General features: G+C 39.4%; 1 protein-coding gene across 1 annotated transcript in view; it reads right to left on the bottom strand.

Moving 5' to 3' along the window:
- Positions 1-17888, bottom strand: part of LOC106640587 (protein turtle) — a 285202-nt gene that overhangs the window by 208289 nt on the left and 59025 nt on the right. The window contains exon 2 of the mRNA XM_089594743.1: positions 9455-9485. The gene's annotated coding sequence lies outside the window, so the exon portion shown is untranslated. The remainder of the gene's footprint in view (positions 1-9454; positions 9486-17888) is intronic.

Below are 17888 nucleotides of genomic sequence, written 5' to 3'. Positions count from 1 at the left end.
TGTGATCTGCGGGAAAAAATATAGCAGCTTCAGCGGGGTTATGACAAAACTCCAGGATGTCCTTTAACGATATTTAGTGAGATGTCATTCAGTGTGTGGGCAAAGCTTGGCTATACGCAAACAAGGTTTGTTTACAAAATTATGTGGATCCACCAATCAAAAGAGGGTGAAAAATATTGGACGACTATATGTATAATATGTCATTTGTTCGTTCTTTGAGGCTATGCATCGATTGTAGGGGTGAAAATGAAGCCACTACGTGAAATGAATCTAGTGGACTATAATATATTTCAACCCCGATCGAAGACGCCAAGTTATCCCTGTTAAAAACCCCACGAATGATTTCAAAGCAAAGAGTGTGCATTGCTGACTCCGATGCCAAAATATCCATTAACCGTAGCCTCCAACGAGTTTCAAACAAGTGGCAGAGTGCGCTTTTCGCTTGTCGTTAGCGAGAACCTAAAATTTTTCCCGAAACCCCGAGCCAAAAAACGGGGACTCCTCTCCCCCTTCTCATCAAACTTCGATCGGGGCTCCTTCAAGGGTATTTAATCAACACTCGGTTGCAGCGCAGCTGGCGTCTAATGAGCACGGTAGACTTGTTATCGCGGGATTCGATAACCCGGATCGTTATCAGACACCTCCTCCCCCGCTCTCTTCTGTCCGAACTTTCTTGCACGGGTAGCTATCAATCCCTCCTCGAGGACGTGGTTTTCACGCTTTTGCGACTAGGATACAATGGAGAGAAACTTGGAAGTTCAAAGGCCACGAGGAGAGGGCTTATGCTTCAGGAAGGGGTGCTAACGATCTTCCTTTACAGGGAGAAGGACACGTCGCGTGTTACGAATCGACACGCTGTTTTTTTTTTTTTTTTTTTTTTTTTTTTCGCTAAAGGTATAAGACATGTAAGGGTGGAAGGTAGGGTCCATTCTGGAAGTCAAGCTTGTCCCTTATGACATAAGGTACATTGAGACTAATTTAAGCTATAACCAATAAGTGATGAACTTGATTTAAATTCGGAACCCAAGCGTAGCGATGTCAAAAAATATCCAAGAAGTGGCTGAAAAACACAAATATATAGCTCTTGGCTGGTACAGTCTACTGCTCTACCCTCTCCAACAAATTGACCATCCCCGCAAAGTAAACCATGTTTCAGGTGCTTTTTTTACGAGTTTATTGAATCATTTTGCCAATTGTTTTTCAATAAGTTTGTAGAGTAAGTACTTCTAAAGACATACGTGTGCTAACATTCACTGTATGATCGATTATCGTCGATTAAACGTTTTTTTCGAGTAATCAATCGACTTTTTTTTCAATTGTGTTTTTGTTTTAACCCTTTTGATGCCAAAAAGTGGATTCTGGTAGCTTTTCGATTTTTTAAAACAATATTCCTACCAATTAATTTACTCCTAAAGTTGTATATACATGGCAATCCCACTACACTAACAGTATTTCTTACTCTTAGGAAGAGCAAAGGAGTGGGAAAAAAAATTCAACGCCTCCCAAAGGCTTACATAAAAGTTTTTCTGAGAATAGTAACGAGATTATTAAAAATTTCCTTCATTTACTTTTATATCACAAAATACATACATTCTTCTGAAATACAACAATTAATCTTGTTAAATAAAGATGTCAAAGAACATTGCACATCAATATACATTTTAAATGTTATGTATAAGCATAAATAAAGACTTTGAGTTACAATACCAGCAATAACTGTAGTAAGTTCTATTTTTATTTCTGTATTCGTTCTTTTCACAAGCTTCAAATTTTTATTTAGTGTACATATTCTTAACCCTTCAGATTTGATAGTAAGTATCAAACAATTTTTTCTATTTATACAAAAAAACAATGATTATCGTAAAGTTTAAAATAATTTGTAACTGTTGGTTTTTTTTTTTTTTTGTTTTTGTTTTTCTTATGTTGTTTAATTTAAGTTAGCAAGTTTAATTCACATGAAGCAACATCAAATATAATATACACGAATTTGACACATTCGAAGCTGTAATTTCATTGTGGCCCTGCACTAACAAAGCCCTGTAAAATTTTTGTTCGAAAACTTGTCGTAAAATAAAGTGCACCCAATGAAATGCAATTACCGTATAAGGCAACCGTACACTTTATTTATAATGCGCGTAAGAGTGAAAGCAGAGGACGCAATTGCGTAGTAAAGTGTGGCAGCAACAGTATACCCATAATATCGATACGTATCAATTACAGCTGAACACTTACACTTCTCATTTTCTCTTTTATCTCGCCTATACACCATCGCACATGTAAATATGCCCAGGACTAATGCTGGAATATTATATATATGCAATACACTACCGGTTGCGGATATAATGATACAACGCGAATATGCAAACATACGTTCGGTCGACTCGAGTGACTCGTTCTGATTGTGGTCGAAGAAAAAAAAAAAAAAAAAAAGAAAAAGTACAAATCAAGAAAACGCAAACCAAGAACTACGCTGACGTGTACATGTGGCAGGTGTACTTGCGGTACCTGAGCGCGCACTGCATCCTTCTGCCGTTGCATGTACTTTTAACATACGGTGCAGTTACCGCGAACCAGAACGCGAAACCCGCTATGTATATCTTTTATTTTTCACTTGCGTCTGGGTAGTATATACGTGTTTGTAGTATGAAGGTAATTTTCATTCGAGAAACTTTCCGACGCGCTCGCGGTGTTTTTCGTACTTTTCCCTTCTGTACCGCGTATAAACGTCTCCCTGAAAATATTTGAGACGTCAGTTGCACGTACAATTTGGAAGCATCCTATATAATATACCACCTAACCCGCGATAAGCGAATTGTAATGTTCCGCGTCAATATCCGTTACGTAAAATCACGCCTATTATACACCCGCCGCTCATCTGAAAAAAAAAAAAAACATTAAGTAAGAAGTGATCCAAATGTCTCGTGTAGTGGTTTCGAGTGTATACCCGACTATAGGCAGTATTGAAGCTTTTTCTCAAATATTTTTCTCAGCTAGACTTAACTCGTCCTCTGGATGGAGAAGGAAGAGATAGACGAGGAGGAGAGGAGCCCGGAAAAGCCGAGCCGGTGACTGGATTAATTTTATTAGCCTTTCCACTCGCAGCTTCGGATTCTGTCTTCTTGGTTTATGCACCAACCCCCGTTCATTCCTGTCTCGCACTACTCCCTGTACGTGTGCATAATGTAGACGTACCGTCTTTGTGAGCATATATAACTCCGAGGTAACACTGTCGGTGGTGCTGAAATGTGTAATTTACTATTATTGGCTCGTAGGATTTATATTTCTCGAAAAATCGGCAGTTTTATAGTTTTTTATTTTTTTGTTTCAATAGTGATATGATAAATTAAACAAGCAGGGGTTATCTACAAAATTAATCATTTTTTTTAACCAACCGATTTTGTATTTAAAGTCACATTGTTTATGTGATGATTGCACTAAAGTTCCAGAGTTTTTTTTCATAGATTTATTTTATTCTCTTTCTCGCGATACGATAATTTCTAACCAAACGAATTTTGGGACACTACTCTGATTCCTCGTAAGAAGATATAGTTTCTTATCGATTAAAACAGTACACAACTCAAAATTCAGCATTCGATTGAACTGATAAAATTAATTTTTTTCATCCTACCATTACCCATTAAATCCCTCTAGATATATACCTATTTAGAATTTTTAAAATAAAGATGTCAGGCTTCAGCACCTTTACAGCTGTAAAAAGGAAACTGAAAAAAGCTCGGTGTACGGTGAGCTTGCAAGTAAAACCAAAGTGAGTTAATACTCGCATTACATTATTACCATTCAAGCAGGTATCCCTACGTGCAAGTAAAGTGTATCTTCCTCGGGACTCCAATATTCCAGCTGGATTTATTCCATACCCAGGCTATGTACTGCGAAAAGACCATCGCAATGCCGGTGATGGCAGTGGCAACATCGAGACATGCCCGTCTCTTTCGCAGATTATATATACATATATACACGGAAGGGTGAGGCTAAAGAGGAGCAACGAAGAGGAGGAAATGAAGGAAAATGCAAAATCCGAGGGACGAGAGAAAATTCAGTTTGTCTCTCCCCACCTACACCTACACATACACGTATATACACTGCTCTTCCATTTTCCGCGAGCGACAAAGTTTCTCGCTTTCCGCTGTCTGGCCGCGATATGGATAAGTCTCTCTCTCCCCCTCATATAACACACCCCCTTGGTATATGTATACATATATATGAGCGTATACTAAATGTGAGCCCCAGTACACCATATACCCGGTGTATAATGTAGGATGTATATAAATATATGCCGTATACACGTCGGAAGCGAAATCCTTCTCGAGTGTACTTTCTGTCCCTCTTGGATTACGCATATATATATATACTACGTATACCATCACCTATGCGTCTCAACGGAGAGTAATGAGAACAGGACGGAATTAAGTTAATGAGAACGGATGGAAATTACCTACATGGAGGGATAACAGCTCAACAGTTTGGGATTTAACTTTAAAACGAATTTTTGTAGCAGGAAAAAAATTGTACATCGCAAAAAAAAAAAAATCCGACTCACTCGAAATCAACATTGTTAGTCTCGACTCTATTTGTAGGTAGAAAATTTATTCTCCATTGAAATTTCGAGCCAAAATATTTTCGATGTTATACATTTGCAATTCCATCGGTCCGAATAAAGTTTCGACTGAAAATCAGAAAGTGTACCCTATATACACGCGATCTGCTCGTGTATGACGTGAAATTGCCAGATGTGAATCGTGTACGTGTGCGGGTGCGAAAATTTGCATTAATCAAAATTATTGAATCACCGATGCATATAAATCGAGATATATTTCCGTACGTTCATCACAAACTTTCGGTGGGGTATGTGTGGCAGGTGTATACGCAAAATTCCGAGTGATGTCATTCGATAATTACTGGCTGTTTACCCACGTTTTAAAAATATTTCGGCTTTTCCAATAAAACCTATCAAATATTGAAGTTTGAACTGCACTGCAAACACGTCCCATCGTTTTATCGAATAACAAAGTCACGCTACTCTACTTTTATTTATTGTCAAAAAATTCATCTTGATTGGTTGGAAAAATAAGATTTGTGGAAACACTGATTTTCTTCATAATTAGCATTTTTGTTTCTCTTGACAAAGTTAACATTTAACATGAAGCCAAGATAAATGAAAAAAAAAAAAAACTATTTATGTTAGTCAACTACATTTGTTCAAGCCAATGATAAATTTGCAATGAAAATACTGAAAAACAAAGCCATGCTAAACCATCAAAAATCAAAAGAAAGGGATGCCAATGGTAATCAACCAAACCAAAGAAAAAATTAGTTCGGAGTATTAGACCCTCGTTCCTCATCAGGAACCCGCGTTTCCTATTAATCATTCCCACCCTCGCGTATCCATCGATTCGCGCCACCCAGACGAATATACCTCAACTGCACCAGCTATACGCGGATCACCGCCATAAATTCCAATCCACATACATGTGCCTATTGAACGCGTATCGACTCCACGAACAATTTATTCCACAAAACTCGTGTATACGGAACATATCCGATGAAATAACAGAAGCAAGGAAAAATGAACCTGGGAGCTACTCACTCATCACGAGCTAAAGCAAAAAAAAAGCCTAGGATCGGTAAAAAGAGAAGGTGCGCATGGGGGAGGGGATAAAGTGGGTCTATCGGTGGAAAGTGCAGCATATATAAGCAGAAGTGAAAAAAAAAAAAAAAAAAATGGAAAAAGGTGATGTGAAGTAGGGCGAACTTGCATATATGATAGAAAGAGCCCGGAAGTGGCTTGCACTCACACGCACAGGAAGAAAGAGACTGAAAAGAGGACTTGGCAGGGAGGGGGGGGCGTATGGCACAGGTGCCGGGTGAGACGTACAACACACACACCCAGAGTCGCAAAAACGCCCGACTTCTCGTGGCATCTGCCTATACATATATGTATACCTGTAAACGCAATATGCGCTACCCTGGGAATCCCCGACCTATGTTTTTTTTTTTTTTTTCCTTCCACTTTCGGAGTAGGGTGTGTTCTGGAAAAATACCGCGCTCGACGACGTACATGGGCACGTGCAGCGACGAGGACGAATCGTCCGTAAAAATTGCCGGCCGTAAAACGCCACCACCCGTTGTATTACGACGTATAAATGTAAGGCGTGTGCCGGCAGCCGCTACGCGGTGCCAAGGGGGCTAAAAAGTTGGATACGGGAGCACGAATGTCCACTCGGTATGTGCGGCGGGTGGTTGGTACACCCGTGTTCCATGGATGAGGGGTGGGGGGGGGGAAGAAAAAATTCACCGTGAGTTGCAGGTATACGTGTGTACATATATATATGTGTGTGTGGGTGACCATTTTGCCGGTGTCCTGATGTTACCGATGCTGTACACGCTGCTGAAAATGTGTAGGGACTGTATATACTCTGCTGATGCTGCGTATACAGGCGACACGTGAAACGCTGACGCGAATGGCTTTTTAGGGAGGGCATTATATTTCAGGGTGAGCTCGTTTCTTTTTTTTCCTTTTTTTGCCTTTTAATTTTTTTTTTTTTTTTTTTTTTTTTTACCCTTCTTTAGAACGAGCGTGTAGCTTTGATGAGATGCAGGTTTTTTCCATGAAAATTCAGCGCAGGATACGCATTAAGGGTGACTTGATGGATGAAGCGTATATTGATTGAGACGAATGTGCGAGCTCTCGTATCGCCGGAGAAACTGTACGTATTCGGGCTCTGAACAAAAAAAACGTCTGTGCTTTTACTTGAAATCTACTGTTGAAATGCATTTTGTAGATTGTCGTCAGCTCGGCTGTGGTACGTTTTTTCGTCAACAGCGCAGGCTTTTATTTATTAATTTATTAGTGAGGAAGATTTTCATGATTAAATGCAACATTTTTTCACGCGGTGCTGACGGAATATTTAATGAAAATACGGGTTTTCAAGTAATTGTTTATTTTGGCATTCACTGGGACGAAGTTTATTTTTCTCATACACTTAAAACGTACTTAGTTTTGTGCAGTAAACAAATTTTGAGTTTTGGCTTTTAAATAAATATTTTAAATAAATTTTGAGCTTCATTTTTCTCAAAACAAATGTTTATAAGAATAAGTCGTTTTATAAATATTATCCTATGATCTTATATTCCATTTGTACCACGAAGAATGAAAAGTATCACTTGATCGTGATTCGTGATTCTAAGCTTCGTAATCAGGATTGGTTACTGCCGGAACAGGTGATCCATGTATGTACAGTAGTTTGTCCAAGAGCTTTTATCAGATTATAATAACATCCTCACGTATGAGTCTTTGTATGAAAAAAGTCTGGAGACTCAAACACGTAAGGTACGAGCAACATAAAGTAACACACTCGAGGTAGTTTTGGCGAGTTTTGACACATTATACTTAACGTGATGTTTGACTTATCATAATTCCATTAACTTTAAGAAATAATCAATTAAAAATTCAAAGGCTTTATTTGATGCCAACCCAACATTAAATAAAAAAATTTCGTCACTTGGGCCCAAATGCTTTTGATAAAACTAATAAAGTATCATAGAGAACATGTATAGATTAACAAAGAAAGATGATTTTTATGAATCAGTTTAAAAAACTTGTTCATACTTGGCAACATCGGAATAAAGTGGTTAAGTTAGCTTTTAACTTCATCGACCCAAGTACAACGCTTGCCCGGCAGAGTACAACTGTTTTACAAATGTAATTGATCAGTTAATGACTAGTCACATTTGTCTTGCACTGGAAAAAAAATTTTTTGTTTAGCCCTTGAGTAACTCTAACTTAACAATCATTACTTGGATTACATTACACTGCGTTACACACTGAAAATCTTTGAACTAAAATAAATCTTCCATTATTACAGTAAAAAAAGAAAGAAAAAAAAAATTCAACACATAGCACGTAGCTGATAAGCCCAAAGTGCGAGAATTATCTCAACAGCAAAGTCGCACTTTTAACCAGCCCCAAAGTGCCATTAAAGCCCTCTCTGCCCCTTAAAGCCCGTACAATAAATACTCGCCCCGGCACAGATAACAAAAAATAATAAAAAGCATTAAAACATAAAGAAAAGAAATGAAAAAAAAACGCACCCTAATCGGACGTTATAACAACAACCAGTCGCGATTCTCTGCACCAGCGCCATCAGGAGCGACAATTACGGCGCGCTCAACTCGAAATTGTTACACTCGCATGTATACGTGTATAAATACGCCGAGATCTAGCCTCACAGCTCGGAGGGAAAGACAAAAGAACGCTCGTTCTGATACAACTCGGGTGTATATAGGGCGGAGGTACATACATACACCTGCACACAAAAGCAGCAACTAGCGTGAAAACAAGCTCAAGCGCCCCCATCACCCCCCCTTAACCCTTTCGCTTCTTCCGATAGCGGAACGACCTACACCTCTTGGTACATATACACACACACAAAAGCGATTCTTTGATCTCGACGTATAAGTATACGCGCATGCATAGTTACAGGATGGCACACCCACCTATATACAACATATACGTGTACCTATCCCACGGGGCAGTTTGCATAGAACGCGAATAATGAGGACGCCACTGCTGTACGTACTCTATTTTTCTTCTTTTTTTTTTTTCATTGCGGCGTTTTTTTGTACAACACCGCGAAGCGCTTCCGCTCGCGAGAGCTTATTTTCCGCGATACCGGGGAGGGATACGACGCGGCTCTCCTCCCTTTCCGCCCTACCCTTTGGGAATTCTTGAACCCTACAGCCGTTACATGCGCTTCCTGTCTCTCGCGCATATATATACATATGTACGACTGCGTGCGCTGAAAGCGGCCCTGAATCATGTGAATTGCACTCGCTCGGGGACTCGATTGCAATTAAACCGAGCAGTGGCGCGTTGTCTTTTCGCAGACGCTCTTGTGAGAAGGAAAGGAAGGAAAAAAAAAAAAAGAAAAAAAATCAAGACGTGGCACTTTGGGCGCGCTTGGGAGATAAAATTGGGGTATGGGGGGAATCGAGGAGCCGAGCTGCACCGCGGGAAGAAAGAGATTGTCTTTACGTACGTGCGTATCTGCGTTGATGCTGATGTGTGATTCTGTAAAAAAAAACATATTTTTTTCGCTCGACAAAAGAGCTGTAAAGGAGTACATTTGACATATATGGAACCCAACAAGTGATTCTGTTTGAATACACATAACACGCAACAACAACTTTGGTCCATAGAACGCTATTTGTAATTGCAGATGGTGTACCGCACTCGATTGTATTCCAATACTTCTTTTCGTTTCAAGTTTTTTTTTTGTTGTTTGTTTTTTTTCAATCAAAAACTATGTTTCAGTTCAAGAAAAAAGTCATGTTTCCAATTACTTTTATCACTATTAATAATAATAATATGTGTCATCAACATAAAGATTTGTATACCAATAATTAAATTTTAAAAATAAGTACTTTGTCATCATACCTTATTTATGTTGTAGTGAAACTTGGAACATCTGAAATGAAAAAAAAGTTTCTATTAATAATTAATTATAAATTAAATTTATTAACAACTAGTACATAATATTAATGAAATATTGATAAATCTATGAAATATATAATAATAAACCATACTAAGTAATTTATTGATTTTTAAACAAATGTACATTGGAAAAATCGATTATCTTTCAATAAGAGTCATATTTTATCAATAATTATAGCAAACTATCCAACAATAAGTAAAAGTAATAATTTTTGATATACCTTTCGAACGGATCATTATCAGTACATATCCCTATTAAATGCAACTATTGCTTTGTAATTTAATTAACTTATAACAATAGGTGTATCAGTTTGTTTAAAAAAAAATTAAGAAACGTGTTTTAGAAACTAATGAGAAATCATTTAGTTATTTTAAAGGTAATTTTAATACATATTTTAAACCTATAAACACGATGTATGCATAAAAAACACTTTTTCACCACAGTCAAATTTAATCAGCGTAAAAAAACTTAATCAAACACAAAAATGTAATTATTCAAGTTTATGTGCATTTTGCACGGGCCCAAAAAAAAAAAAAAAAAAAAATAAGGAGCCTTCAATGGGTAAAATATTCGTGCATCGTAAAACAATATTATCCCACGCAGCCCGGCATAAAAACTGCACGCTTGAAATTCCACGTATATTATTTGCATTATAGGAGGCGAGGGAATACGAGAGTGAGAGAGAAAAGAGGGTCGGGGAGCAGTTACACGGATCGCTACCTCTCTCGCGCAGCTCCGCCAGTCAATTATATTTAGCGCGAGAACGAAAATTATTTTTCTCTCGAGTAGGGGCGCGTTGCCGAGGCTGCAGACACAATTTCCGGAACGTATTGTCGCGCGCATCATTATTCGTTTCGTACAAAAAAAAAAAAAAAAAAAAAAAAAACTGGCCGCTTTTCATCTCGCCTCGACTCGTAAAAAATTGCACGCACTCGTCTCGAGTTGAGAGGTTGATGAAAAAAATCTTGCGTCTCGATAGCTGACGAACCAGAGAGACAGAGAAGCACACACAGGCACACATGACGCACTCGACCACTGTTGGGCTGGCGCAGGATAAAAAAGTTTTTACTCGCGACCCAAAAGCTCGATTGGCCTACTTGACCTCGAGGTTTTTTTTCCCCTCCGGGCGCAGAAAACACAATAGCGACGAGAATAAAAGTAGGGGGGGGGAAAGAAAAGCAAATGAGAGAGTCAAAGGCATCGGGGGACAAGAGAGGGAGTAGGGTTACTTCAATTCGAGCTCGTTAATTTTTAAGGATTTACAACGCATTCCACTATAGCTTTTCGAGTCTTCCGTTTGTTGTTTGAATATATACTGTGACCATTGCACGATGAACAAAGATTTAATTAGTTGTAATTTTTATACAAGGTACATATAAATCCAAAGTTTTTCACACCATACCTATTACAGCTGTCCCTTAATCATCAATTGCAAAGAAATAATTACAATGTAAAAACGGATCAAAAGAATCACGAGATGGAAAATCTTGAGGAAATTAAAATAATGAGGAAAGTTTTTTCCAAAAAAAAAAACAAAAAAAAAAAAAGAAAAGTAAAACTGTACATTACATAAAGCTGTGCGTAAAAAATTACAGCCTTTGTGAGTACTTGAGAATATCCGGGCTAAGGTAAATAACTTTGGTGGGGTAAAGTTGAAGCTTGGTATAGACTTTTACAATGATAATTGCTGTCAAAGTATTTGCAGTGAAGCGAGAAGTTCACTTTTAAGCTTCAGATTCAAACTTCGTCGTTGAGTTGATGAATGCCGGAACTTTCTAATAATCGTCTCGTCATCATTACGTAAATGTACACTTTGAAATACCGTAATCAACTACTGTTTAATTTTATCCAAATTAAAAAATTCATTACTTGATGCGCTTTTACAAAAGTAAAAAACTTTTATGGGAAAGGTTTTATTTGAGCTACGAAACACCAATTTCTCATACTGAAATCCTCAACGTGAATGTTATTACAGTCGTATTAAACCTTGACACCCTACGGGCGTAATTGTTAAACATAAAAAAATGTCATAGGCCTTCTTACATAAAAAACCTTGAGGAGAATAAATAAAATTGATTTGTTGGATTGTCTATGTATATACTGAATTTAAAATTAGAAGCAACAAATTTTTTTGGAATTGCCGAATTAAAAATAAGAGAAAATTTCATCCGTAACATATTGGAGATGATGCAGCTGAGACGAATCAGAGGATTTCTGAACTATCATCGAATCACGTTGCGCATATACTCAAAGTATCACATATCATCGAATTAAGCCTGAGCTTCTTTAATAACCGCATTATACTAAATCACACGCATTTGAAATAACACATGTAAATAAATATGAAAACCCTCGATTCCCACGTGAGATGGGCCATCACAACATTATATTATATATTGAAGGAGCGCGTGCTTTTGCAGTATATGTACAGCCGCAGGTGGTGCGCTACTGTTCAGACACTGTGACGTCCGCGTGTACTCAACGCAGCACTATCCCACGAGTATAACCCACGCGCGCACGTAAAAAAAAAAAAAGGTAGGTCCCAGTAGAGGGGGCGGGGGGGACGAGCATAATATACACGCACGGCTAATTAAGCCTCCGGCGCCCTCTTTTCCTCTCTCTCTCTCTCTCTCTCTCTCTCTCGAGAAGAATACCGGCACCAGGTATACTTATAAGGTACATCCGAAGAGAATTTCGTCGATTCGCATGGACGCTGTGGGTGTATGTTTATGCATATTATGTACCCATCCGCACACCGGAGGGTGGCGATTTATGCAACGCCGCTTATCTCTTCGTTTCCGCCCTCTGTGCTGCGCTGACTCACCCCCCCCGCCCCTCTTTCATGCTCCGCGTGTATTTTCTTCGCGAGAGCCGATCTTACCGCGGACGTATATAATTTTGCACTTACGCTTGAATGTTGCGAGGAACGAGTTTAATCTGATAACGATTACCCACAGGTGCCACTCGGTGGACTCATTAGCGGTGAAATTGAAAGTGCTTTCATCCAAAGTGGCCGACTGGACAGCTGTGAGTCACTCTGTGGTGGATCGCAGAGAAAAGCTTTGATTTCGTTTACACGGGAAACTCTGGTTCAAGGATACGCTGTGATCAGACGAAAAGTACCATTTAATTTCATATAATGTTACCTTTTCGTCAAAATTTTGTTCGGGATCGCGTTGTACACGTGTTGCCCCTTATGGAGCAAATATGTATAAGACTCGAGCCGTTTTGGGATTCTAAGCCACCTCCCCTCCCGACCACGTACACTTTAGATAATGAATGCAAAGCCAATGTGAATAAGGTGCTTTGGGCGTGAATAGGTAGTCCGACTTTGATTCATCCAAGTCACGATTTTCACACCCATTGTCTATATTTCGTGTGATTTAATACGCACACGCACCGTGCGAGCGTGGGAAAACCTCAAAGGAACCTCCGATAAAATTTTAAACATTAGCGAGTAGTCGAGTCATTTGAAAGTAACGCCCGTACTCGCGTGGCATGAAAAAAATGAAAAAATTTGCTCGTCTTTGCGTTACGTTTTCTCTCTCCGTGTAAAACTTCCACCGCAATTTCAAGCGCTCCGGTATAGCTCGTTATCTCGAAAAACATTTTTCCTCGCCTTTAACACGAAAAATAAAGAAAGAGACTGTGGAACGGGCAATTTTTTTTTACCACCCCCACCCTCCCCAAACCAGTTATACGAGCACGTGCGAATTATATACATATTATATAATCTAGGGCATATAATCGTTGATGAGCGAGTGGCTTTCTTGATTATAGTGGCGCGTATAAACTTTTAATTAGGCCAGCTAGATTATATTTACCTACTCCCTTGGCCGATACAACCATACACCTATATACACCTCTTTTTTTTCCAACCCCTCCATACACCCCGTCTTTCTTCTTTTCACGTTGCAGAGACGCATCTATATGCTAATACATGCACACACGTACGACCAGGCAAATACGGGATGTGGTGTTAATTCAGCGGAACTTGTATGTATAAGGATGAAAAACTTTTGAATTATCCGTCTAGTATGATAATCATGCCCCACCTCTCTCCCCCTCACCGTCCCAAATGAACGTAATGGAGTAACGGGTGAAATGAGCTTTCTCGACTTTATTGCTCAAAATAACACAAGATAAGCCCGACTCTCATATTTTTCTTTCAAATTCATTTCTAATCGATTTTTGTCGGGCAGTAAATGACAGGAATAAAGAATTTCGAAGTATTTGACAAAAATTATTTTTCCTTCTTATAAACCATAAAAAAAAAAAAATTTGCATTGTTCGATTCCCAGATAAAATACCATAGTTCACAATAATATTATAATTTGTAACTTTTAAATATTTTGTAAGTTACACCTTCTCTTTTCTAATAAGAACGTTTATTTTACCAACACTTGGGGTAGGCTGGAGCATTTGAAATTCTGCCGATCGTCAAAGTTAAGCAATATTGGGTGCGCGTACATTCGAGGGACCAACCTACAAAACGTGCCTTGGGAGGGCGAACTCACGCAATGCACCGAGATGGATTCATCCATAATTTTATGCTGTAGCTTGTAAAAAAAAAAAAATAAAAAATAAAAAACTTATTATTCGTAATATAAAACAAGGGTGCTTTTGTCCCCAGATCAAACATGAACATGTAAAGGTAAAATTCCACATTTATTTACAATTTTGGTACTATTTCCTTCACAAAGTGGTGGAAATACAAATGGTAATAAATAAACGTACAGCTGTAATTGGAAACAGCTCAAAACTCAGCCATTTCCATACGACTGTTCTTGTGCAAGTACAAGTGCATGTAAGCACGTATATGCATAAACAAAAATCCAAAAAGAGAAATAACGTTTATTATACATATTTTCCTGTGGATATCAGAGACAACAGCTTCCTCGGGCACAGTTCTAGTTCGAGGGCATTGGTGCACGCGTGTGTGAGCGTGATGATACGGGTTAATTCGAGTTTCTCGTGCAGCCTCTCGGGGTCCCATCAGCTATAGCGCGCGTACACGAAAGAGGTCGAACTCTCGAGCTCGTTTAAATATCTCGAAAGACGAGAGCCCACGGGAGGTAGTCGACTCATCGTTAAATTCCCCCCTCCTCTCGACGTCTCTGTCAAGAGCACCGAGTAGAGGATGGATCTTTTCCACCCCCCCCCCCTATCTGTATTCTCTTCTCTTCACTTTCCCAGCGTTTTCTCAGCCACGAAGGCTCGCCATTGACTTTTACGGTCAATCTCATACATACCCCATCGACATCAACTCCCCCCCCCTCCCATCCAAAGTCGTCGTTCCCTCGCGGATTTTGCCCTGATCGTTTTTTACCTTCTCGCCCAACTGTACATCCCCGTGCGGCCCTTCGGTGGTGAACACGTTGGGCTTTCTTTTGGCCTCTTCTTCATCATCCTCCTTCGCTGCTTATCGAGCGTTTCGTCAAATCGAGTGGAACGACCGATGCAAGTTCCCTATTTTTTTCCCCCCACCCCCCCCCCCCACCCACGTCCATAAGACTCTCGAGAGCCGAGCGATCGAAGAGCAGTATTAAAAACAACGCTGGGTCTCTCGACCCGCGAGAAAGCTCCATGGGTTTTTGATGTTTCAAAAAAAAAAAAAAAAAAAAAAAAAAAAAAGGTTTATTTATTTTTGAGTAGCCTCGTCGACTCTAATACAGGTATTACGGTGTTGGAAACCCTACAAATATTGTTTCCTTTTTGTATTGTCTGATTTCCTTAATTTCTCTACGATGACCCTCCTCGTAATCGTTGTCACAAGTTCAATGGGCAACAACTTTTTTGATAATTTTCAGAGTGTGTCTCTGTATGAGGTTAATACGAGAGGCATTTCCATAATTTTTGGATGACGTGTATGATTTCCGTGACACGGAGTACAAAAGAAAACCATGTATACGAGTAATCCACGTCAAAGGCAAAGTCGAAAATGCGTCTGTACAGAATGCGCGTATGATGTCACACTTGCGCTGTGGCACGTGCGCTTTAAAATTCTTTCATATAATCGTAATGTCGTTTCATATAAACGGATGTCACGCGAACTCACGGGAAAAACAATTGTCAAAAAAAGCTCTGCCCATCCCTTCCTGTATGTGGTATACTGCTTCCTTCCGCCGAGCGTGCACGCAAAACCACAAAACCCCCATTACCTCCTTGAGCACCGTCATGCTCCCGAAAGAGCGAGGAAAAAAAAGGCTGTGTAAGGAATGAAAAACAAAGAAGGAGCAGGTTACAAGATATATCTCACGTGTGTACTTATATATATATAAATACGTCGACGCGAGCGCAAAAAATTAAACCACACGTCTCCCCGCTTGTGTACACAATACATGTATACTTCAAGAGGCGTGTGTGCCAAAACGGAGGCTCCGTAGCGTATACAATACCTATACGTAGAGAGAAGAGGTGCAATATTGTCCCTTGAGCGCTTCCACGAGTACTTACTCGCGCGAATTTCGAGTCCTTTTGACGTCGAGCATATAATATAATTAAGCGCGTGCCGCGAAATCCTCCTCGCCCTCGCTTATATATACATACGTAACGCGCCATTGTGCACATGCGTCCTACATATATATATATTATATACTCAAGAGTATGATTATAAACGTGCACGGCTGAAACTGAGTCTCTGCAGCTCACGCAAAGCTGCTGGAATGAGACGTAAGTATCAAAGACGCATTCCTCGAGTTATTTACGTTATTGGCACGCGAGTTATTTGCCATTTTTGCTTCAACTGTATCTGTGCCTACCTCGTACTATGCATATATAATATATATTTGTATTTTGGTGGAATTTGGTGAGGGGGGGAGAGAAAATTGGAGGGAAGGTTAAGCGATGCCCTGTGGTAAACGAGTGCCAGCTATTATTTTATAATATATACTTATGTGCAACATGCGAGGGGTGTAGGATGGCACTTTGCTAAGTATAGCACTTGTATTTAGATTTCGCGGTGCTTAATGACAGATGTGTATACATTTATTATGTAGCTGTTTGATGGGACAACGGGAGCCTGATTCTCTCTCGCTACAGCATTTCATATCTTTTACTCTTGGGGTCCCTCAAATTCACACGAATGATAGTCATGCGTGTTTGTGATTTTTTTTTTTTTCCATCTCGGTTACAAATGGTTGTCACTATGTTATTATGAGATGAATCATCTGACAAGGTGTAGCGTTTATTCAAAAATTACCTGCTTAGCGCATTTGTTGCTTAATGTCGTTGACTTTCTTTAAATTGCTGAATATTTCGTAAAACAAAATAGTGGCCCGTTCACTCGGGACATCGTTCCTCTAAAGCCTCGGTACCATCAAAAATGATCTTGCGAACTTTTTCCTCGTGCAATAATCAAGATGAATTATAATTATATTACAGCGAAAAAAAAAAAACCATGCACTTTTACAGCTCTGCAAAGTTACATGTAAACAAAGAAAAGCATTTTCACAAAAAATACGTTTATTTATCGCGTTGGTCATCCCATCCTCTTACCATGGCGCTGTTTCGGATTACGACTGCAGCACGTTTTGTTGCAGGCCGTATCACCACGATCTCGTCACGCGCTAATCTGCCTCACGCACTTGTACATTTTTTACACCCACGCAAACTACGCACAGCCCCAGTAAAAGTAGGGTGGGGGAGGAGGTAAAAAAAAAAAAAAAAAAAAAAAAACAGCAGCAGGCTGTCTCTCGTGTACGGGTAGATAAGCTGTGGGTGGTGCTTTCGCGAAATAAGCCACCCCATACATCAGCGACCCCGCGTGAGCGACGCACAGGACCCTGGGAATACGCTCTCCAAGCGCATAATGTACTCGCGTCACGTGTGCGCGCGTGCACTTGACGTATACACATGTACACTTATACACGATTTGCGTGGAGTGTTCTCACCCTGTGGGCCACATAATATTTTTATGCTTATTTTCGTGCAACAAGATATAGGCCTTGGCTCTTGTACTTTTTTTTTTTTTTTTCGTGGATCGAGGGTTATATGTGGCTGTGAATGGCAGTAAATTTAATCAAATCCACTCGGATTTGGGCGAAATATGATTCCACTTTAACATGATTGAGAGTAGATGTCCTTCTATTGTCAGAATGACGATTGATTCTTGTTTTCAAAGCTGTCTCCAAGCAAGATCTTTTCCCTAAAATTTTGAGCGGCTATATGTGTTTATTTCATTAAATTTGGAGAGCATGTCTGTAGCATTTGAGAGAATTGAGAAGATGGAGCGAGGAAGGAGATAAATTTTTCCGATTGTTTGTTTGAATGATCCTAGAATGGGTATCGACTGTATTATTTTTAAGGTAATTCAAAACATTTGGAGCGACTTTATCTAAAATAGAAAAAAAAAAAAAAAAATCAAACAATAAAAGT

The sequence above is a fragment of the Copidosoma floridanum genome, unplaced genomic scaffold (genome assembly GCF_036245765.1).
Source record: "Copidosoma floridanum isolate Cflo_tuat_1 unplaced genomic scaffold, Cflo_Japanese_pri ptg000001l, whole genome shotgun sequence".
Classification (NCBI taxonomy): Eukaryota; Metazoa; Arthropoda; class Insecta; order Hymenoptera; family Encyrtidae; genus Copidosoma; species Copidosoma floridanum.
This window is presented reverse-complemented; position numbering and strand designations above follow the sequence as displayed.